General features: G+C 47.0%; 1 long non-coding RNA gene across 5 annotated transcripts in view; it reads left to right on the top strand.

Moving 5' to 3' along the window:
* The first annotated feature begins 10,676 nt into the window (after positions 1 to 10,676).
* The window catches only part of LOC102953224, a 51,990-nt gene continuing 39,139 nt past the window's right edge, over positions 10,677 to 23,527 (top strand). For 2 of the 5 annotated variants that reach the window (XR_006209466.1, XR_006209462.1), the window contains exons 1-2: positions 11,139 to 12,255; positions 12,595 to 12,811. This is a non-coding gene — a long non-coding RNA (uncharacterized LOC102953224). Of the gene's footprint in view, positions 11,009 to 11,138; positions 12,256 to 12,594; positions 12,812 to 12,958; positions 13,060 to 23,527 lie in introns of those variants that run through there. The other 3 variants (XR_006209463.1, XR_006209464.1, XR_006209465.1) reach the window with 3 other exon arrangements.

Here is a 23,527-nt window from a genome sequence, read left to right as displayed (position 1 = left end):
CAAGGGAAACCCAGAGGAGATGACTCATCGGGTTAGAAGGTCAGATTCAAGCTCCATCGGATGGCAGTGGCCGTTCCTTTCTGCCAGCCAGCTGCGCTCGCTGCACCCAGGCCTCCCAGCTGGCCCGTCCCCGCTCTGCCCGTCCACGCCTCACTCGGGCCCACCCACTCTGTCAACAAGCAGGTGCTATCCCTCAGGGTATGTCACCGAGGCATATGCCATTTCTGGGCTCCTGAGCTGCCCCCACTAACGTCACAGTGGCTTGCCCATTGCGTCTTCCGGAAGGATCAGAGGGCAGGCAAGCGACGGGAAAACCAGCCCTCCTCTGTTGAGTTCTCTTAGCGCTTTCCTCTTGGACTGGGGAGCAATGAGGTGGGGGGCGGGGGACCGGCCTGCGTGCGGAAGCTGGGGGGAGGGGGAGGCATTCGCCATCAGATGGAAAAATGACCAAGTGCTCAAAAGCCAGGTGGACAAATCTGCCAAATCAGTAGAACGACGTCCTGTTCCGTCCAGAGGGTACAGCAAACACAGATGGACAAAGCACAGTGGTAATTACATCTCCGAAGAAGATGCTAAATATTTCAAGGCCTGCCTGGTGCTGATTCATATCAGAGGGAATTTTATGATAGTGGGTTTCACAGGCAGTAAACTTGTGTCGCGAGGTATTTTTTTCCTCTCTCTCAAAAAGTGCTGCGTCCGTGTCATACCGTGTAGCAGGTAAGGGCTACGTTCCCTTTACGTAAATCAGCAGCACCTTTAGCTCAGCCTGAGTTCTCGCACTGGGTCGTTCTTCACCGCGGCTGCCTCGTGGCCGGGGAAATCTCTCCATAACTGGACCATAGTTGATTACTGTTTCCAGGGGCAACCACTTCAGATTTCTAGCATGTGGGTGGTTTGCACACATGAGTCACGCAGGTGTTAATGTTCCTCCAGAAGAACCAGCCGTGTCCTTTTACCAGGGCCGGCCAATCTGCTCACTGGGGAGGCTTGCCCCACCACCGCAGGGGGCACAAAAGGCCAGCCCCTTGCCCCAAAGGACCGCGCGGCTGCCCCCTGCAAACACTCCAGTGCCCTTGTGCCTCAGGTCACGGCTCACCTTTCCTTGAGATCGATTCTTGCACTGCCCTCCTCGAACTCCCTCCATAAATCACGTGCCTCCAGGCCCCGTCTCAGGCTCTGCTTCTGGAACCTCAGCTAAGACAGTGCGTCTCTAGATCGGTGGCCCCAAAGAGCTGGCATTCCGAGGTCTTTCCCCTGGTGCCATAGATGGCTCCCGACCCAGTGTGGTTTCCCTAGTTCTTCTAGAAGCTTGCCTGGGCAGCAGAGGCTGATTGTGGTGGCCCTGCTCCAACACAGGGAGGCAGCAAGTCACATAGCTGGAAAGCGCTCTGCCAGTTGACCTTGGCCTCGGTAGGTGAATTGTTCCTAGGAGGCATCAGCAAGGCAAAGTGTTGCAGATCTGAGCGCCACAGACGAAAAGTGGTGGCCAGAGACGGAGCCCGTTGCTTTGTGTAGATGTGCAAAGGGCTGCTGTGGATGGGGTCTCCCGTACCAAACTACACCTGGGTCTTAGGCACTTCTGGCTGCTGCCACAGAATACCATAGACCGGGTGCCTTGTAAACAACATTTACTTCCCACAGTTGTGGAAGCTGGGCAGTTCATGATCAAGGTGCCGGCAGATTCAGTGTCTGATAAGAGTCTGTTTCCTGGTTCACGGACCATGGTCCCCTTGGAGGGTCCTTACATGATAGAAGGAGCGGGGTGGGGGGGTGGGGGGGGAGGGCTCTAATGTCTCTTATATAAGGGCACTAATCCCATTCATGAGGGCTTCCACCTTTACAAGCCAATTATCTCCCAAAATGCCATCACAATAGGGAGTAGGTTTCCACATGGGGATTTGGCAGCGGGTGGGGGGTGGGGGGACACAAACATTCACTCTATAGCAGGCTGTCATCTGAAATTCCACTCTTAGAGATTTAGTCCTTTATGTTGAAACACAATGTGACTTCTTATATTGTCAGCTATTAGCAGCTTTGTGTGAATTAGTTTGTTCCGGGGTCCAACGTGACAGTTGGTCCCAGCAGTCTTGGACGGGGGGAGGGAGGAAAGTCAGGACCAGAATAAAAGCTTGGACGAGGGCACCTCTGCCATGGGCCTGGGTGGTGGGAGAGGGCCATCGCCAGGGCTGGCTTCTTCCCGGATTCGCTGACAATATTCAATCTGGCAATTTCAAGCTGAATCGCTGGCAATTTCAAACTGACAATCCTAGTTTTAAACTTCCCTCCCTCCCATATCTCACGGTCACGCATGATCACAGACACAGAGGAGGACTTAAAAATGCGAGCTCTTCAACAAAAAGACAAAGACTATAGGATTCCACGTCCATGAGGTCAACCTCCTAGAAACGGAGGGGAGAGTGGGGACTGCCAGCGGCTGGAGGGAGGGGGATGGGGAGAGCTGTTTCGCGAGTATGGAAGGGTTCTGGACGTCAGCTGCACCAGCAGCGTGAGTCTGCTTAATACCGCTGATATGTGCACTTAAAATGGTGACAATGGTAGATTTTACGTTACGTGTGTTTTGCCACAACTAAAAATGCTTTTCAAAGACAATTTGGGCTTTTCGTATCGAGGACCCTCATGCAATAGCTATTTGTTGACTCGGTATTCGCAGAGCATACTCCTTTTGTGAACTCCCGAACCTAAAGCTCAAAAGCCGAACACAAACCAGCAGAAAGGGCCTAAAGACCCTCAGAAGATGTCCCCCAATTCTGCCCTGGTGAGGCCATTCCCAGCCTGTCTCCCCCCATTTCTGGGCTCTTTCCCACCAGGGCCCTGCCCACGCTTTGTCTCTCTAGGCCCTGCCTTCCGTGCAGATTCCTTAAGGCCCTCGTACCTTCCAGGATGGTAACTTCTGCCTCCCCGAGGCACATCTTTCCCATTTCTGTCACTTGTCATGGCTCTCCTCCATTACGTGATCAGCAGGAGGCCTAGAGTTGGTGTTTGGGTATGTACAGAATTCTTGGCCAGGCCGGCGGGTGGGGAGGGGTGGGGTTGGGGGGGAAGTAGAAGCCATCGGGGAAGGGATAGCGAACACATGAATGGACAGTGAACACACTTCCTGAACACCGTTGTTGTTTTTTCCTGTCTAGTCCGGGCTTGTATCTTTTACTTCTCAGATTTTATGTGTTTGGGTCCTTGCTTGTACTCTCATGAAGTGGTGGGATGCAATTTAGTTCATCAAATTCAGCAGACCTTATTGGAACCCACTGTGTCCAGAGTGCCATTCAAAGGGTCGGGAATGGCATCTGCACCCGAGGTGTTATGGCTTGGGTGAAAGGAAACGATGATAGCCCAGTGAGTCGGTCTTAGGAGAAGCTGTCACTAAGCCTTAAGGGGTCTCCAGAATACATGAGTTGGTACGTATGTGGCTCTTTTGTTCTACTTTTGATGACCAGTATATCTCCAGGGGGGAAATCCGTCTGACCTTTGGGTCAATGTGTAGGGATGTCCCGCATATCCCAGAGCACTTAGCATTCCTGCTCCCAGGCACCAAATGCTAGGAGGATCTCTCCATCCATGGTTTCAGCAAGTGTCCAGAAGGTCCTCATACATTTCCATGTGCTTCTTAGGTGGCCATGTTGCCAGACTGAGAACCAGTGGACTCCAGGATAGACATGGAATTCTCCCCATATGTAGCTCCTATATGTAGCTTTCCAAAGGACGTGACCCTCGGGACTCTTAGACGTCCAAGCCAGAACGAAGATGACAAAGAGGGGATCAGATATGGTGGAAGGAGTGCTCAGGGGCAGCGGGGGGTTGTGCTGTGAGTTCTAGCCGCCCCTCACCCAAGCCTAAGCCACCGGGATTTCCAGAGCAGCCCTCGAGAGTTTTGACAATGTCTTGATGTAGTTGGGAGACCCGGGGGGCTGACCTCTGACTCCATGGGCTAGGGTCTAAGTGCTGTGGGAAATTGGAAGGCCAGGGAGGACTAAGTGTGTCAGAGGTGTGGGGTGGGAGCTCCCTGCTCCCCACAGCTGTGGGAGCAGAAGAGCTGCTATGGGGCCATCTTGGGTCTTGTGCTACATGACCAGCTTGGAGGGGCCAGGAGACCCAGGCAAGGGACACTGGAGAGATAACCTGGAGGAGGTCAGGATGGCCTGATGAAGAAGGCCGCTGAAAATAAGGATCTAACCATCCTGTTAGGGAGCTGCAGGAGAGAGGGACCAGCAGGCAATTTCTGAAAGGGCCCCACAGGAGCATCAGCCTAGACTCTGCCAGGCCAAAAAGAAGACCTCACTTAGCTCCCATTGGAATAGGAGCTGTCTGCTTCTATAGGAGCCTCTGCTTCTCTTCTCCCTCCACCTGGCAGGTGAGTGAGGACAGAGTAAAGATCAGAAGAACCGTGCCCCACCCCCCCACCATCAGGCTTCCCACCCCAAATAATGCCATTCTGAGAAGGAGGAAGGACATTCTGTTTACCAAATTGAGTCTGTTTGGGGCTTCCGGGGACTGTGAGAGGTGGAAAGCCCTGAGCAACTGCTGGAATTTTCACCCAGCTGCAGATGAGGACCCTCACTGGATAAAATTTAAAAGAGACAATACAGGAAGAGTTAAAGTGTTTGATCACAATCCAAATGTCTCCGGAGTTTAGGTAGGTTTCATCTAGATTAATTTCAGAATAATCACTCTAACTCCACTCCCTTGTGCTCCCTGTAAGCTGCTTCATGGGAACGCGGTCAGCTTGCTTAGCAGGCTGCAAAGACCTTGGCAATGGCACAGGTTTTAGAATCATCCCCCCCGCCCCATTCAGGCAATTAGGTCTTACCAGTCTTCATTTAGTTGAACAGTGCCAGCTTCTGTAATTAACATATTGTCGTCAACTGGAATGTCTGCCGGGCTGAAAAACGCAATGTGTAATTTATTGTGATTGGTTTTCATTGAATGGGGTAGAAAAAAAGTAAATTAGCCATAAATTTAGAGAGATGGCACATGGTGAAACTTTATGGAAACTGCAACATTAGCAGAGAAAAGGCCAGCTCCCAAGAACACACAAGAGGAAAATTATACTTCCCGTGAAATGCCACCAGATCCTTGGAGTATAGCAAAAGCTGGTGTGTGAGGACTGGTGCTTCCGTTTTTCTAAGGGAGAAAGAAATGACATGGTGAAGGCTCTGGGCTCCTCCGGGATGAGAAGGGCTACACTAGTCACAGGCACTCAGCAAGGAGCTAACAGAAACCCATCAGAGTTGTCTGTGGGTCATGCACATGACCTGCCAGGAGGCTTGGAGGCAAAACCCACTGGGAAGTTTCCGGCTTTATCTTCAAGCCTTGGCCAGTGCAATTATGGTGTCTCAGTCAGCTTGGGCTGCTATAACAAAACACCATGGACTGGATGGCTTAAGCAACGTACGTCTATTTCTCTCAGTTCTGGAAGCTGGGAAGTGCAAGGTCAAGGTGCCAGCAGATTTGGTTCTTGGTGTGGGCTTTCTTCCTAGCTTGCAAACCGCCACCTTCTCGCTGTGTTCTCACATGGCAGAGAAAGGAACATCTGGTATCTAGTCCTCCTCTTGTCAGGGCACTGTCCCATTATGGGGACTCTACCCTCATGACCTCATCTAAACATTAATTTCCTTTCAAGAGCCCCACCTCCAAATACCATCACAGTGGGTTTTAGAGTTTCAGCATATAAATCCGGTAGGGGGGAGATAAACATTCAGTCCATAACACATCGTAACCCTCCTGGGGCACAGATAATAGACCCTCTGTCCGATCTTCTCTGTACTTCACCTTGCCCAACACCCAGCTGAGAATGTAGATGGAAGACTGAGCTGTTTCCTTTTGCACAGTCCAGCCTTCCAGGAGACAAAGTCAGGGGAAGAAAAGAGCCTGAGCAGTAGCGTGACCAATGAGGACCTTCAAGTATTATTTGCTGGGATGACTGTGTCTGTATGTGTGTCTTGTTCCAAAAAAGACTTAAGGTGTTTGCAATGATGAAAAAAAAAAAAACCCATCGGAAGTCGGTAAGAGAAATGAGGTAAAAGGACAAGGATAGAGACAAAATATAGGGCCAAGCCTTAAAATAGAAGGCAAATTAAATCTCTTTTGCTTAACTAGGGAAAAGTGCCATGTTTTCTGGGAAGCCAGTGGCATTCTGTTCCATCTCTCTTTTAAATGAAGAGTGAAGCAGTGTTAGTCTCAATTTAGGGGCCTGCATTTTGATGAGTTCGCTATGCTTTGGTTTTTGTTTGGTTCGCTGACCTTCAATCTCCATTTCAATAAGAAAAGCAAGTTCCATCACAGCCAGTGGGTATTCTTGTGGTTGGTTGCCTTCCTCTGGGGATCTTTGGGTGGGGACCTTGGCAACTCACAGGGGTAGCAGAGGAAGTCAGAGGTTAAGAAAGAATCAGCCTGTGCCATAGAGGAACTCCAAAAAAGAAAATTCTGGAAGGAATATCCATTTTACCTCCAGCATTTAGATGGCTCAGGAGTTAATGATTTTCTAAAGGGGAGTAAGACTAGGTAGGCATCCTCCATTAGAGCTAAAACCTCCATAAGTAAAAATAGGATTATCAGGATAGTTGACCTAACTTTTTTCCTTTGGCCGTGTAGGCCCGGTGAAACAGAGTAGGGCTTATTCAATTCTGTGATATTTGTATTTGATGGAACAAAGGCTGTCTTTTCTTTTAACCCCAAGTCTTGTTTGCCAAGCTTGTCTTTATTGAAATGCTCTGTGTTAATAAGCAGTAGCTCTGAAGGCTCACGTAGACCAGAAGAGTCATTTTCAGCTGCCAGTATTAAAATAAAAGAAAACAAACAAGAAACGGGGAAGTCGCACAAGTATTATATTAATACTGTCTAATGATTCCCCATCATCTACAGGATCCAGTCCAATTTCTTAGCCAAGGATGCAAGGATTTGCTACATTGACTCTTCTAAAATGTTTCCTCCAAAAACTTCCCTGAAGGGACCCTCTGCTCCATACAAAAATCTTTGGTTTCTTAGATCCCAGACCTGGCACTGAGCCCCTCCTTCTTCCCGCTTCTTCACTAGCAGCCCGTAAACAATGGTTTATAGCCATTGATGAATAAGCACCCTGCCAGCTTCCTGGCCTGTCAGCCTCTGAGAAGCCAGGAATCAACTGGGATTACTTAGAAGACTTAAAGTCAACGGAACCACTTGAGATGGATGTTGTTATGGGCTGAAGTGTGTGCCCCTAATTTTCACATGTTGAATTTTAATTCCTGATCGCCAGGACCTCTGAATGTGACTATATTTGGAGATAGGGCTTTTAAAGAGGTGACTGAGTTAAGGTGAGGTTGTTAGGGTGGGCCCCAATCCAGTCTGACTGGTGTCCTTATCAGAAGAGGAAATTTAAACAAATAAAGAGGCACCCGGGCTGGGAGCACACACAGGAAAGGCCATACAAGGACACAGTGAGATTGCAGCCATGTGCAAGCCAAGGAGAGAGGCCACAGGAGAAACCACACCTGCAGACACCTTGACCTTGGATTTCCGGCCTCTGGCACTGTAAGAAATAAACTTCTCTTGCTGAAGCGCCCCAGTCTGTGGTGCTTTGTGATGGTGGCCTGAACGCACAGATGGAGATGACCTCCGTAAAGACTGTCCTTTGAACTCAGGTTCATTGCAATCGTTTTTGCTCTCAACCCATAACGATTTTTTTCCGTGTCGTTCATTTGAAAATTAAACCTGAAGTTTAAAAATTATTTTGACCTTTGTAACGTATTATTTCCCTCCGATTCGTCAGTCATTAACCAAATCTTTGAGCCCTACTACGCACTGTTCTAAAACAATTAGAGCCCCCGATTCTCCAGTTCAGCTACGAATCTGCCATGGAAGCAAATGCAGCCTGGGGCACTGTGGGGCTTGGAAAAGCGTGATGAGTTTCGAGGTAAAGGTCATCATTTTTCTGATTATTCAAGGAATTAGAATTGTTAAAGAATTTGGAAAATATAGAGAAAAGCATGACTGTAAAAATAGAAATCACTCCCAAAATTACTATGTGGGAAGCATCACTGTTATGATTTTGAGGAATTTCCTTATAACCTGACTTTGAAAATATGTGTTGGGAATACTTTCCTAGATTGTGAAATAGCTCTTTAAAACCATTTTTAATGCTGTAATAACATTCTATTGTAGACTTCCTTAATTTATTTATTTTACCATTCACCTGACATCTGACTTTTCCCTATTGTTATTATTATTATTATTATTGCTATTATGCTGTATTAAGGAGCCTGGCTCATTAACTCTCCACATAAATCTATTCAAAATCCTGGTAGTTTCCTTGTGATAGATTCCAAGAAGGGAACTCTAGGATCATGGCAGATGAACTTTGAAGTTCTTGGTGGGCATAACCAAACTGCTCTTCTGGGGTAATTGCACGTGCTGGATATGGTTTTCCTGTAAAATAATCAGGTACATGCTACGGGTCCTTCTCCTGCTTAGATTTGATAATCCTGAACTCCAAAGAAGAAAAATCTTTAGAAGGTAGTCAGAAAACTGCACAATATTGAAGAGTTGACTACAAGGAGTGTATTTGTGGTGTTGCATTTTAATCTGTGACACAAATCATTAAGCTTGTCATAATCAAGAAGCAATACGAAAAAAGTGAATTTTTTTTTTAAGTCTAGGATTTTAAATCTAGTACAAAAAGTAGGAGGAATTTTAGAAGCCACCTGCCAACTTTATGGATGACAAACCTGCAGCCCAGGGAAGTGGATTTCTTAAGATCATGTAACGACTAGTCAAAGAGTGGTATTGGCATTCATGTCTCCTGGGTACCAGTCATAGAAACTTCTCTTCTGAGAGTCAAGTTAGGGCAGCAGGTAGCAATAAGGCTGTAACTTATTCTTAAAAATTTCAGCTGCTGATCAATGGCTTTTCCAACACCTTCCACTGATTGGTCAATGAGGAGAAAAGTGGTTTTACGAAGAAGAGTCTAAAATAATGATATTTCTAAGTAAGACTTGTGGTTGGAAATGAAGATTGCCCACTGCAGAAACCACCGTGGCTTGCCTGCAGAGAGAAATGAGAACTAGGGATGCCTGGGTGGCTCAGCCAGTTAAGCGTCCGACTCTTGGTTTCAGCTCAGGTCATGATCTCACAGTTTGGTGAGTCTAAGCCCCACAATGGGCTCTGTGCTGGCAGCTGGGAACCTGCTTGAGATTCTCTCTCCCCCCCTCTCTCTGCCCTTCCCCAACTCGCACTGTCTCTGTCTCTGTCAAAATAAATAAACTTAAAAATTAAAAAAAAAAAAAAAGAAATGAGAACTTAATGCCTTTTGGAGCTTTTGACTGACGAAAGCCCTGTGCTCACCTCCCTTCTCAGGGCTTTTGGAATTGTATAACCAGTGAGAAGTAAAGCATTATTCTTGCTTATCTTGTAATCTGGGAAAAAATGGATCAAACATCCAAGGACAGTGGGCAAGGCAAAGTGTTGTCTTCCTTTCTGGAATTTAGAGACTTAGAAAGAATTCTAGGAAAACTGAGTTCTATATCAGTACAATCCAACAGAGCATAACAGGAGCCATATATGTAATTTTAAATTATCCGGTAGGCATATTTTAAGGAGTAAAAGACTAATGTTATTAATATGTTTATTTAACCCAATATATCCCAAATATAATCGTTTTTAACGTGTAATCAGTATAAAAATTACCATTGAGCTATTTTACATTTTTTTGGTCCTATTAAATCTTTGCAGCCTGGTATGCATTTACACTCACAGCCCATCCCGGTTGGGACTAGCCATATTTTGTTTGTTTTTTTTTTAACTTTTTTTCCTTAATGTTTTTATTTATTTTTGAGACAGAGAGAGACAGAGCATGAGCAGGGGAGGGGCAGAGAGAGAGGGAGACACAGAATCCGAAGGAGGCTCCAGGCTCTGAGCCATCAGCACAGAGCCCGAGGCGGGGCTCGAATTCACGGACCCGTGAGATCATGACCCGAGCTGAAGTCAGACGCTCAACCGACTGAGCCACCCAGGTGCCCCGGGACTAGCCACATTTTGAACGCTCAGTTCTCTATACTGGACTGCAGAGCCCTCTACAACACAATTCAGTCTCTGTTGGGTCCGTGCCTGTGGGTTTTGTTATGAAAGTGGAAGAGGTATCTGGGACTAGGAAAGATGATACAGTCATTTCTATTTTTTAAACATCTAGCAGGAATGCATCTAAGGTATTATTCAGAAACGTGTATGAGAGATGGGGTGCCCCGCTGGCTCAGTCGGTAGAGCATGAGGTTCTTGATCTCAGGGTCATGAGTTCAAGTCCCACGTTGGGCGTAGAGCTTACTTAAAAATAAAATAAAATAAGGAAAACAAGGAAAAAAGAAAAAAGAAGTGTATATAGGAGCGAGGGAAAGTTAATCAGCCTCAGCTGGGCAATTTTGCACACTTGGCCGACAGCTTGAATTCATGTCCCCAATTCTCAAAAGATTGTCTACCGCTGACCTTATAAGCCATCCAGCCCCCACCCCCCCACCTCCATTAATAACACCCAGAGGAGCCCCGGGGGCCTTGCCAGGGAGAGGAGCTGGCAGGGCAGGTCCAGAACAGGATGCCACAATTGGCAGAGGCTTTCTCCTTATCAGGGACTCGCAGTCAGAGAAAGAAAGTCTCCTTGTTCCGGGAGGGTTTCTTTTGTTTGCTTTCTCTTTTTGCTTTTAGCTGAGGGGTGTTCCTGGGAAAGATGAATGCCATTGGAAGCGGAAATTCTTGGCAATAAGAAAAAAAAAACTGCCCGGTGCAGATGCGTGCCCCACCCAAGCAGCTCCCAGCTTCGGAGATCCAGGGAGCGTCTGAGTCCCGCTGCCCGGGATCACAGGAGGGCAGGCCCGCGGCCCCCCCCACCCAGAGGCAGGTGCAGCCCCTTCCTCTCCCTTGGGCCAGGGCTCCATTCACAGCGGTTGCGCCCGCAGCCACTTTTGTTGATTTGAATCAGGGAAGACCAGGCAAGCTGCGCAAGACCTTGGCATCTTGGAATCCGCAAGTGAGGAAGGCTTGAAGCCACACGACCCAGGAGTCTGGGGTGGGGAAGGGCGGGGGGTAGGAGCCTGGCGACCACATGCCCCAGACGGGGGGGGGGGGGGTCCAAAGTGGCAGAGGGCCTTATCCAAGTCTCACAGCTAGCCACACTGGGAGTTGAAAGTCTCTGCCTAGCAGCCCCACCACTCTTCCTTCTAATCCCTGCAGCACCTGCACGTGGATGTAGAAACTTCTCTGGGGTTTGCTGCTGAAATGTCACTGTGTATTTGCGCGTGCTGGGAGTTGTGGGGGTGTGGGGAGGGAGCCTGGGAGCCACACCCCAGCTCGTCACCCAGGCCGTCTGTGGTGGGGCTCACAGCGGCCAGGGCAGCACCCCATCCCAGGCTGGTCGCGTCATCATTCGGTAGATATTTCTCATGCCTCTACCGTGTGTCCTGTCAGGCACTGTTCTAGACCCCAGGGGTCCAGCAGGGAATAAAATAGGCACAAACTCCTGCCCTTGCCTTCCCCCTAGTGAAGGGAAGAGCTAATAGGCAAATGACGTAGTAGGTTAGAAGGGGATGAGCAGGGAAGGGGGTTAAGGAGAACAGAGAAGGGAGAGGGTTGCCATTTAAACAGGGCGGTTGGGGGAGGCTTCACCGAGAAGGTGATATGTGAGCACAGTCTTCCCAGATAGGGAATGTTAGGCAAATTCTTTACGCTTTGGCTAAACTAGAACAATAGTAATGATAATAATAGATTTGGCAGGCTTAATCTGCACCCTTCCAAGTTCTTTATACACCCGAGACTCATTTAATCCCCACAACCCTATGAGACAGGAGCTATCATTTACCTCTCTTTACAGAGTGGCAAAGAGAGGCAGAGAAAAGGGAAGTAGGTTTGCCTGAGGTCACACGCTTAATAACGCAGGCCGTCAGGTTGACTCCAGAGCCTGTCCCTTTCTTTGCCAGCCCTAAAAGGGGTGGTCTCCAACAGAGATCTCAGATCCATCCTGGTTTCAACCAGGAAAATCGACAGGAAGCGTTTCCCAGCTAAACGTTGCCCGGGGCTTGCGCTTTATCTGGGTGGGCTTCTCCTAGCGCTTCCATTTTTCGGTCTCCGAAATCGAGTGACTGCCTGTGCCAGCATCTGCTGTTTTCAAAGCATCGTGCTGGACTTCGTAGACGATACTCAGATGTGGCGCTGGATGTGAACCCGGTCCCAAGAAGCAGATCTTCGCTTTGGGCAGAAGGAAGCAAACCCATTAGAAAGGTAGGCAGGACGCGACATCACCAAAAGGCTGCACAGCCAACGTCCACAGTGGGGAGTCCCTCTGGGGGCAAGGAGGGTCTCCGGCAAGACTTGCCCAGAGGCTTAAAGCAGGGGGTCTTGACTGCCAGGAGGACGTGGGTGGAGAATGAGCAGAAGGGAGGGCCCTGCCCCAGACAGGAGCGGCCCAGATTCAGGCTGGGGCAACGCAAAGGCACATTAGGAGAATGTCTATCAAAATGTCTATCCAAAACAGCCCTATTCTGAAGTCTGCTTCCTAGAGCTGTTAAGATTATTAAGCACACAACTGTTCCCAAATCCTAATTATCTGTTCTGATTTAGGGGGCTAAGAAGCTGGATAATTGACAACAGCAACAAATCCAAAAGTGATTTCCAGCTGGCTTTGGAACGCAGCTGCTCTGACTTGCTAATTACCTTGCTTCCCCCTGGACGCACATCACACATCGCCAAGGCCAGGTGGGAAACTGTCGCGGACAGTAGGAAGAATCCCTTTCTGTGGTAGAGCGGAAGAAGAGTCTGGAAGACCAGGCACAACCAGGTGAGTTGTTTTTTTTTTTTTTTTAATGTTCATTTATTTATTTTGCGAGAGAGAGCGCGTGCACGTGCACGAGCCGGGGAGGGGCAGAGAGAGAGAGAGGGAGAGAGAGAGAGAATTCCAGGCAGGATCCACTCTGTCCGTGCAAAGCCCAACGTGGGACTCCATTCCGTGACCGTGGCACCATGAGCTGAGCCGAAATCAAGAGTCTGATGCTGCACCGACGGAGCCACCCTGAGTCACTCAGCCAGGTGAGTTCGTGTGTGACCTCGGGTGCACTTTCTCTTTATCTCAGCTCCCCCAGTCTGTAAAGGGGGGATATAATCCCTCCTGCCTCCCTGAGTTGTTTAGGGACCAAGTGAGCTGGCCTAGGTGTAGCAACACTGTGAGTGCTGCCCCCAGACCCTGCCGGAGCCTGCTCACTGGATCTGTGCGCCCACCCCCCCAGTTTCTGAGTGCTTTGCTTCCAAAGGCTCCCACCTGAGACCTTCTCTGGTGGATGGCCCTGGGGCTGCTGTAGCTGCTGCCTTCCCCCCACCCCCGCCCCCTTGCTGGTTTCTCATGGGAGCGTCTCCGTTGTAAATCACTCACACGTGAATCTTCTTCGAACTCTACTCCTGGTGAATCCAACTGAAGAGAGTTTACAACATCATTCCAAAGGTCTGCGAGCCAAATACATACTTGTAAGGAATTACCATGTGAAATAACTTCAGAACTGACTGTACAAATCTTACATCTCTGAATTATTGGGGTCAGAACAGAACGAGAGGGCAAAGGGGACCTGTCGCTAGTTGTTCCGTAACGCACTCCGCGCGGTCAGCCTCCGTGACTACCATACTCCTGACTTTGTGTTTACCACCCCATCACCAAATCAACTGGGAGCCTTCATCTTCTTGGGCCTCTGGGGGCCTCCTCTGCTGCTCTGTCAGCTAAGGCTGCACTGTTTTCCACCCAGGGGTCGCCAGCTTATTCCTACTCCACTTCCTGCGTGACCTTTCTCAGGGCTCCGGGAAAAAGCCAAGTCTTGAGCGTAGGACAACGGCCCAGGCTGGATTCATTTTTGAGAACTGTATAAAGAAGGTGCATGTTTTTGGCAGTTGTCAAGGGGAAGAAATCATGGACCCGGATTGCTGATAAACAAAACTTAAGTAGAAACAGACTATTCGTTATGTCACCCGATTTGGTATTTTTATAAGGAACATATACACACATGCTTTCAGAATAGGTGCTCAATATTCAAAGTCTTGTTTTGATCTCTCTCCGATGGCTAGTGAGTTTCCACATATCAGGGACGTCCATGGTAGCCCGGGACAAGGATGGACCCATCACCATGTTCAGATCCTCAAAGTTTTCATCTTCATTCAGTGAGAACGTTTCAGCCCCTGTTCAAAACCAGATGACTTTAGAGACAATAAATAATCAGACTTACCTGATGAGACCCAACAGCTTTATGTTCTAGTGGCCAAATTCTTGGCACCCTGTCCTGTATGCCTTCATGCCAACGACCAGAGAAATAATACATGTGCTTGTATATTTATGTGTGCACAGCACTTCTTTAAGTCATGTGTATTTAGCCTGCCCCCCTTGACTTTCATAAAACAATATAGGCTTGATCTGGAGCAGGACCCAAGAGCTGAAGGAGGGATGGGTCAGACGTAGTAGAGACCGGAAGGGAAGCCAGAGAGCTGTTTAGTCTCCAGGCCCCCCATTCTTCTGGGGCACCAGCTGAATGTATAGACATGTAGGATCAGAACCACCAGCCAGGTGAGCCTTCAGCCCTGAAGAAGTCTAGTTAAGATTGTCCTGTGTCCCAAGAGGAGGGCAGCATATAGGCACAGGGAATCCAGAACCCAGCAGTAGGGACATCTGTCGTAAGGTTGCGGGGGAGAGTGAGTGAATGAGTGTGCAGAGAACAAACCGCGGAACCCGGTAGATGATGCCATGAGAGGCTACCCCTTGGGCTCAGTAGAACCACACTTTCGTGGATACCGACTTAGGAGATTAGCAGTTGGCATGAGGTGAAGCTTAGAGTTCAGGGCTACAGCTTCTTAAATCCCTCCTGCAGGCCAGGTCAGGACTGAACCTTTCTGAGGGAGTCAGACAGGGACTGGTCAGACCCTAATTCAAAGCCGGGTCCTCTGGCTTTTGAATCACTGGTCCCATTAAGTGAAGTCCCGGGGACCAAATACGAAAACATCCTAGACCTAACCTGCTACCCCTATTAGACTGCCTCAAGGGCCCAGAAGGCATTTGTCATGTGCGTCCTTTCCAGGGGTGCGGATGCAGGAGAAATGGGCTGGGTGTTTGTGGAACGTGAATTTGCTGAGCATGAATCTGGTACAAAACACTCAACAGGAGTGAACTAAGTAAACAGATCGCTTACAGAAAAGTCAAAAAGCCTCTTTTTCCGGTTGAACACATCGAACCACATGAACACACATTTCCAAATCTCTAGGTTCTGCTGGAATTTTCTCGTAGCAAATATTGACTGAAGTTGGTGGGCCGCTGGCAGGGTCTTGTCAATATTGTGGTTATCTGGAAACTCTGACAGGCCGTAATGGGAAGATACAATAGTGGGGAGTTGGGAGGCCCGGCTGGCTTCTGGCCCAGTCTCTGTTGGGCCAGCAGGTGTCATTCGATGGCCCTCTTCGACGTAGTGCCCGCCAGTTACCTCCTCGGTAGCATGAGGGCATTGACCTAGAAGACCTCTCAGATCCTTTCTGGCTCTGAAAATGCGTGATTTTATGACATAAATGGGTTAAAATCATCTGACGTTAATTTGGACGTAAAATCATTTTGATAAATGCGTTCAGGCGTGGGAGGTGGCCTGTGGTGCACTTGCAAAATCCAAACTGGTCTTTTCCCAACCCCAAGTCTACATGAGGCTTGCGGCCTTGGGAAGCCATTTAGAGTCTCCAGTAAAGCCACTATGATGATGGGTGGCCATCCTTTGGCATAAGCGTTAGAAAAACCATCCCGTGTGATTAGAGTGGAAACCCTGCTTCAAGAAAACACTGTTAACAAAAATTTTAATTCACAAAATAAAGAATGAAGGGCGAAGAGGATTTTTCAGCTTCTAAGGAATCTACTGTAAGTTCACTTAGGTAGGGTGGTGCTTCCCAGCAGGCTGCTCTCCGGCAGAAAGGAAGCTCGTCTGTAAGCAGCAGTCGTCTGGGTTCCGGATGCACAAGGAGGTTTAGCAGAGGCAAGTGCTGGGCCAGGAACTAGACCAGCCCCGAGTGGTGATAACAGGCTCTGTCCAGCACTCCCTATGTGGGGCCATCCCTTGGCTGTGTCTACCGTGTGCATTTGCATTTTGGTTTTGGGTCAGGTCTTGATCTCAAACGCAGGGAGAGAAGCCTGTTTTTCCCATCGTAAGAAGAATATAGAGTGTATGGAATGTCCCAAGACTAAAAGTGGGCTCAGTGAGACACTTGAACACCTCATTAAACTTACCTCTTACTTATCCACGATACTGGTGGGGAAGAGCAATCTAGATATTCCAAAACCACAGAGAGTCCAAAGTTAATTTATATCAGGCACACGCATGATGGCCTCGTATTGTTTCTAGAGTTCTGTCATAGAATCACGTATTTTTAGAATGAGATTGGTCTGTGCCCTTTTAAAAAAAAATTGTGGTAAAACACATGGATTTACCCTCTTAAGTGTTAAGGGTACATTACAATATTGTTAACAGTATGGACATTGTTGTACAACAAGATCTCTAGAACTTTCTCATCTTGCAGACTGAAACTCTAGACTCATTGAACAAGAACTCCTCTTTTTGCTCTCTCCCTACTTCTGGCAACCACCTTCTACTTTCTGTTTTTATGAGCTTGGTTACTTTAGATACCTTGTATAAATGGAAACATGCAGTATTTATCTTTTGGGGACTGGCCTATTACACTAACAAAATATCCTGAAGAGTCATTCCTATTATAGCACATGACAGGATTTCCTCTTTTTTAAGGCTGAATAGTATTGCGTTTCATGCATAGACCATATTTTGTTTATCTGTTGATGGACGTTCAGGTTTCCTCTACCTCCTGGATATTGTGAATAAAGGCTTCAGTGAACTTGGGTGTGCAGCTATCTCTTCAACATCCTGTTTTAAATCCTCTTGATTAGGGGGTGCCTGGGTGGCAGTGTTGGTTAAACGTCTGACTGGCTCAGGTCATGATCTCACAGTTTGTGAGTTAGAGCCCCGCATCAGGCTCTGTGCTGACAGCTCAGAGCCTGGAGCCTGCTTTGGATTTTCTGTCTTCCTCTCTCTCTGCTCGTACTTTGTCTGTCTGTCTGTCTCTCTCTCTCTCAAAAATAAATAAACATTTAGAAAAAAATCAATAAATTCTTTTGGTTAGAGCACCTGGGTGGCTCAGTCAGTTAAGCATCCTACTCTTGGTTTTGGCTCAGGTCTTGATCTCACGGTTTGTGGGTTCGAGCCCCATGTCGGGCTCAGTGCTGACAGCATGGAGCTTGCTTGGGATTTTCTCTCTCCTCACTCTCTGTCCTCTCTCTCTGCTTGCTGTCAATCTCTCTCTCAAGATACATAAACATTTAAAAGAAATAACTCCTTTTGGATAAATACCCAGAAGTGGGGTTGTTGGGTCATATTGTAGTTTTATTTCTAATTTTTTGAGGAACTTCCAGACTGTTTTCCATAGTTGCTACACCAACTTACATTCCCACCAACAGGGCACAAGGCTTCCCTTTTTTGCACATCCTCACCAATGCTGGCTATTATTATTATTATTGATACTAGCCATTCTAATGGGTATGAGGTGGTATCTCAGTGTAGTATTAATTACATTTCCCTGATTAATGATGTTGAGCACCTTTTCATGTACCTGTTGGCCATCTGTATGTTCTCTTTGGAAAAATGCCTATTCAGTTTCTCTGTCCATTTTTTAATCATATATATTTATATTTTATTTATATATACATATATACATATATATGTCCATTTAAAAATTATATATATATATATATACACACACACATATACACACACACACACACACACACACACACACACACACATATATATATTTGCCATTGAGTTGTATGAGTTCTTTCTATATTTTGGATTTTAACCTCTTATTGGATACATGGTTTGCAGACATTTTCTCCCATTCAGTATGTTGCCTTCTCACTTTGTTGATAGTCTCCTCTGCTGTGCAGAAGCTTTTTAGTTGGATGTGGTTCCACTCGCTTATTTTTGTTTTTGTTGCCTTTGCTTTTGGTGTCAAATCCAAAAAACTCATCACAAGAACTGACGTCAAGGAGCTTATTGCCTATGTTTTCTTCCAGGAATTTTATGGTTTCAGGTCTTGTGTTCAAGTTTTGAAAAATCTATTTTGAGTTATTTTTGCGTCTGGTGTAAGACAGTGGTCTAGTTTCGTTCTTTTGCTTGTGGCTGTCTAGTTTTGCCAACACCATTTATTGAAGAGACAGACCTCTCCCCATTTCCTTGGCTCCTTTGTTGTAAATTAATTGACCACATAATTGTTTGTTTGTTTCTGGGCTCTCCGTTCTGTTCCATTGATCCATGTGTCTATTTTGATGCCAATACCATACTGTTTTGACTACTACAGTTTTGTAATAGAATTTGAAAGCAGGAAGCATGATGCAGCCAGCATTACTCTTCTTTCTCAAGATTGCCGTGGCTGTTGGGGGTCTTTTGTGGTTTCATACAAATTTTAGGTTTATTGATTCTCTTTCTGTGAAAAGCGCCATTGGGATTTTGATAGGGGCTGCATTGAATACGTCGATTCCTGTGGGTAGTGTGGACATTTTACCAATATTTATTCCCCCAGTCCATGAGCACAGAGTATCTTTCCACTTCTTTGTGTCTTCAACTTCTTTCCTCAATGTTTTACAGTTGTCAGTGTGCAAGTCTTTTGGCTCCTTGGTGAAATGTATTTCTAGATGTTTTGGATGCAGTTGTAAATAAAATTGTTCTCTTAATTTTTCTTTTTGATAGTTCATTATCAGGGTATGACAACACAACTGATTTTTGCGAATTGATTTTGCATCCTGAAATTTCACTGAATTTGTTTATTGGATTCTAACAGTTTTTGGTGGTGTCTTCAGGGTTTTCTATATATAGTATCATGTCATCTGCAAACAGAGATAATTTTACTTCTTCCTTTCTAATTTGGATGGCTTTTTTTCCTTGCCTAATTGCTCTGGCCAGGATTTCTACTACTATGTTGAGTTAAAATAGCGAAAGTGGGCATCATTGCCTTGTTCCTGATCTTTGAGGAAAAAGTTCCAGCTTTTGATCATTGAGTATGATGTTGGCTGTGGGCTTGTCATATGTGGCCTTTATTATATTGAGGTACATTCCTTCTATACCTAATTTATTGAGAGCTTTTATCGTAATTTTTTCATGTGCAAAATGGGTCCTTAGTTGGGGAGTGATTCATAGCAAATCTCTTGGCATCATAAAGTTATACAAATTGTGGTTTTCATTTTGTGGGTAAGGAAACAGAAGATTGAGAACTCTTTAAAATTTTTTTTTAGTGTTTATTTTTGAGAGAGAGAGTGAAACAGAGCATGAGTGAGGGGAGGCCAGAGAGAAGGAGACACAGAATCAGAAGCAGGCTCCAGGCTCTGAGCTGTCAGCACAGAGCCCGGCGCAGGGCTCGAACCACAAACTGTGAGAACCTGACCTGAGCCAAAGTCAGACGCCCAACCGTCTGAGCCACCCAGGCGCCCCTAAGGTTGAGATCTCTTAAACATGGAGCTAAAGGTCCTGGTGGAGAGGGGACCACTGAGAAAAAGGGCAAGGACAGATCCCTGGTGACGGGAATGTGTCTATCAGGGAAGTGATGCCTGATGGTGAATTATTACTGATTCCTGTGCTGTTCTCCAGTTCCATCTAATCCAAACCCTTGGTAAAGTTGTATTGCCATGTCCATGGTGCTGGGCTGGGGAGAGGGGTGGTGGTGAAGGAGGAATGGTAGGGGCTGGTGGGGGGCAGAAACAGAAGTGCAGCAGCAAGGGGAGGCCAGGAGCCAGAATGGAAGTAGGGGGGATGGTGAGAATGTGAGCCCCTAGGAGTGCCGGGAAGTCTAGAGACGGTGCTGGGTTTCACCCTGGGGAGGAGGATGCATTTTGTTCAGTTATTTAAGGAAAGGGCAGCTCACAAAGGATAAAGGGGATGTTGTTCCCGCCCCTAAAGCCGACAATAACCCAGTTAGGGGGAGAAGGCATATGTGCGTGTGTGTGTGCACACACATACAAGAAATGCACCTGGTAACTAGGGCAGCAAATGCCAAGTGACCATTCACTGAGCAGAAAAGTTAGGAAGCACTACGAGAGTTTAGAATTCAGAGGGATTACTTTGGCTGGACTCAGTGGTGGTGCTGGTAAAAATGTTTAACGACCAGCTCCTGGGAAGAAAATTGAAGTTTTATTTGGTAGCATTTGCCACTTGCCACGGTGTCAATACCGTAATGCCACCACGGTCAATTTCAAGTCACCAAGGTGACTTCACGAGATGTGGAGTTGGGAAGTGACACACAAGGACACACCATGATAGAGGAGCTCCGCCGCAAAGGTGAGGCGGGGCACTTAGGCTCCAGCATAGATTATTGTCAAATGTATTATGATAGTTCAGAATACTGAGTTCTGAGCATTTACTACCTCTGTCTTTAATATAATTTCTTTCATTGTAAGTTTGCATAATTTTTAACAATGCCCATGTTCAATAATTGGCTTGCAAAATTCCTGAAAAATTACCAGTTGACTCTTGTGAGCTTATATGAGCCAACTCTAGGGCACTACTGGGTTAGGACAGGCTTTATAGAGAATGTGGGACTTAAGGTAGGCTTTTCAGGGTGAATAGGAGTTTGATAGACTTGGCAGAAGGCATTCTAAGCAAGGTAAAAGATGTGGCAAAGGTGTGGCTGTGGTATGGTCCCCTCCCTAAGGACAGGGGAAAAAAAAAAAACCAACTCCAAAAAACCCGAAAAATCCCCTCAAGGAAACCTGGCTATACATGTACGTGACAACATCCCTCATGACCTTGTAACGTGAGACCACTTAATCAGACTGCATGTTTGTGTTACTATACATGGGAGACAAAGAAGCAGAAAACGTATAAAAAACTATGCCACGTGGTGTTCGGGGCTCAGTTCTTCGAGTACGAACCCAACTGAGCAGTGCCAGCACGAACAAAGTTGCTTCCTAGAAAGAAAAGAGGGGCTTGAACTCACAAAACGTGAGACCAAGACTTGAGCCAAAGTGGTTTGCTCAAACATCGGAGCCACCCAGGCACCCCTGTTTCCCAATTTTTAAATTGATTTAACAAACTGAATTAATGTCTTAGTGAGAGCTGCTGTACCAGAATACCACAGGCTGGATGGGTTATAAACAACAGAAATTTATTTCTCCCAGTTCTGAATGGCTGAGAAGTCCAAGATCAAGGAGCTGCCAAATTCAGTGTCTGGCCATATTCCATTTCATAGATGGCTGTCATCTCACTGGGTCCTCTCATGGTAGAAGGGGAGAGGAGGCTCTAAGGAGTCTCTTTTATAAGGGCACGAATCTCATTCATGAGGGCTTTACTCTTATGACTTAGTCACGTCCCCCAAAGCCCCACCTCCTAATATCATCATACTGAGGATTAGGTTTCAACCTAAAATGAGGAGACGATGGCGGTGTCACAAACATTCAATCTGTAGCAACTAGTTCTCTATGGCTGTGTAAAAAAAAAAAAAAACAAAAAAACTATCCCACAATTAGTGGCTTAAAATAACAAACTCTTATTCTCCTAACTTCTGTGGGTCAGGAATCTGGATGGGATCCTCTGCTCAGGGTCCCTCACAGGCTATAATCAGGGTGTTGGCTGGGGCTGCAGCCCTCTCAAGGTTAACTGAGGGGGGGGGAGGGGGATCTACATTTAAGCTCACTTAAGTGGTAATGGCAGGATCCTCCAATTTCTTTGGGCCGTCGGTCACAGGCCTCCCTCGGTCCCTTGCCATGTGGGCCTCTCTCTGTAGGGCAGTTACAACATGGCGCCTGCTGTCCATCACAGCGAGGGTGTGAGAAAGCCAGAGACGGTGAACAAGACACAAGCTGGAGGCTCAGGAGTGACAGCCCATCACTTTTGCCAGATTCAGTAGACAGTGAGTTGTCACATGTCCAGTCAATAATCAAGGGGAAGGGATTATACAAGGGTGTGGATGTCAGGAGGTGGGAGTCTTTGGGGGCCGTCTCAGAAGCTGTCTGTCGCCTAAAGTTCTGTGACTTCTGGCTTAGCCAGCCTAGTGGTGGACTTGAGTGCTACCATTACATCAAAGGAATTCCATACCCCAGTCCCCCAGAGGTTCTCACTCCTGTCTCGCAACAACCTTGAGATGTCGGCGTTGTTCCCATTTTATAGCAAAGGCATTGGGCATTTAATGACTCATCCATGTCTGCGTAGCTGGTAAATAAAAGAACCAGACCTTGAACCCAGATCTCCTGAGTTCGAGGCTGTGGACTTTGCCCTTTGCTCTGTGGTACTAGGTTGAATAGTGTTATCCCTCCAGCCCCCGCCAAATTTGTCTACCCAGAACCTTAAAATGTGACCCGCTCTAGAGCTAGGGTCTTTGCAGATGTATTTAATTAAGATGAGGTCATGCTGAATTAGGGGAGGCCCTAAGTCTAATGGCTGGTATCTTTATGAGAGGACCATGTGAAGACAGCATGGGGGGGGGGGCGATGCCATGTAAAGATGGAGACAGAAGTTGGAGTGATGTAGCTACAAACCAAGGAAGGGCAAGGGATACCAGCAACCATCAAAAGCTGGGAAGAGGCAAGGAAGGATTCTTTTCTTAGAGCCTACAGAGGCCCTGTTGCCCCACCAACACCTTGATTTCAGATTCCCGACCACCAGAGCAATGAGAGAATAACTTTGTGTTGTTTGAAGCCATTCAGTTTGTGGTCATTTGTTATGGCAGCCCCAGGAAACTGATACATGTATTATCTCCCCAGAAAAAGATTCCAGCCACAAACCTCCCAATGTCTACAGCATGTTAAAAGGGCTTGTTGAGGGTGGTTCAAGAAGCACAACTACTCTGTGTTAGGCTCCATCCAAGATGCAGTCTCTCAGTTCCCCTCCTGGCCAGTGTAGCCTGCCTTCCAAGCCAGCAGCCCTAACTTAGGGCTGGGAGAAGGAAAGGGACATAATAAGTAGATTCACTGCCTGTGATCCAAGATGATAAACGTTACAGGATAGAAGCATGAGATTTCCTTCCTTCTTCCATGTGACAGGTCAAAGATTCGAATCCCTCTGCCCTTCTCCCCCTCATTCCCTTGAACTTGAATGCACTTGGAGCAGTTGACTCACAATAGCCCTGTGTGTACCGAGTTGTTGGTAGTCTCTGTTGCCTTGTATACACTGGCTTATAATAAGAAGCAGAGGTCAGGGTTCGGCTAGAAAAGGGGTGGGTGTGGTGGGATGGCTGTGGGACACATCTTCCGGTGCATCCAAGTTGGCAGGTTCGCACAGAGGAATCAGTAGCATTGGACCAAAGAAGAGGGAAGTCAAGGGATGTTCTTTGGACTCGGTGCTATGACAAGGGGCTCCTGCTCATGTTTGCAGGTTCTGAAATGCAAGAATTTCCTCTTGTAGGAGGAAAACAGCTCATCGTGTGAATTATGATTAAGGTTTAAGGATTATCCTTAAAATAGTGCTTTAAAAAACATGTCTGCCACCTTCCAACTGAC

The sequence above is a fragment of the Panthera tigris genome, chromosome D2 (assembly GCF_018350195.1).
Source record: "Panthera tigris isolate Pti1 chromosome D2, P.tigris_Pti1_mat1.1, whole genome shotgun sequence".
NCBI classification, from domain to species: domain Eukaryota; kingdom Metazoa; phylum Chordata; class Mammalia; order Carnivora; family Felidae; genus Panthera; species Panthera tigris.
Note: the sequence above shows the minus strand (reverse complement) of the source record. Positions and strands in the feature narration are given on the sequence as shown.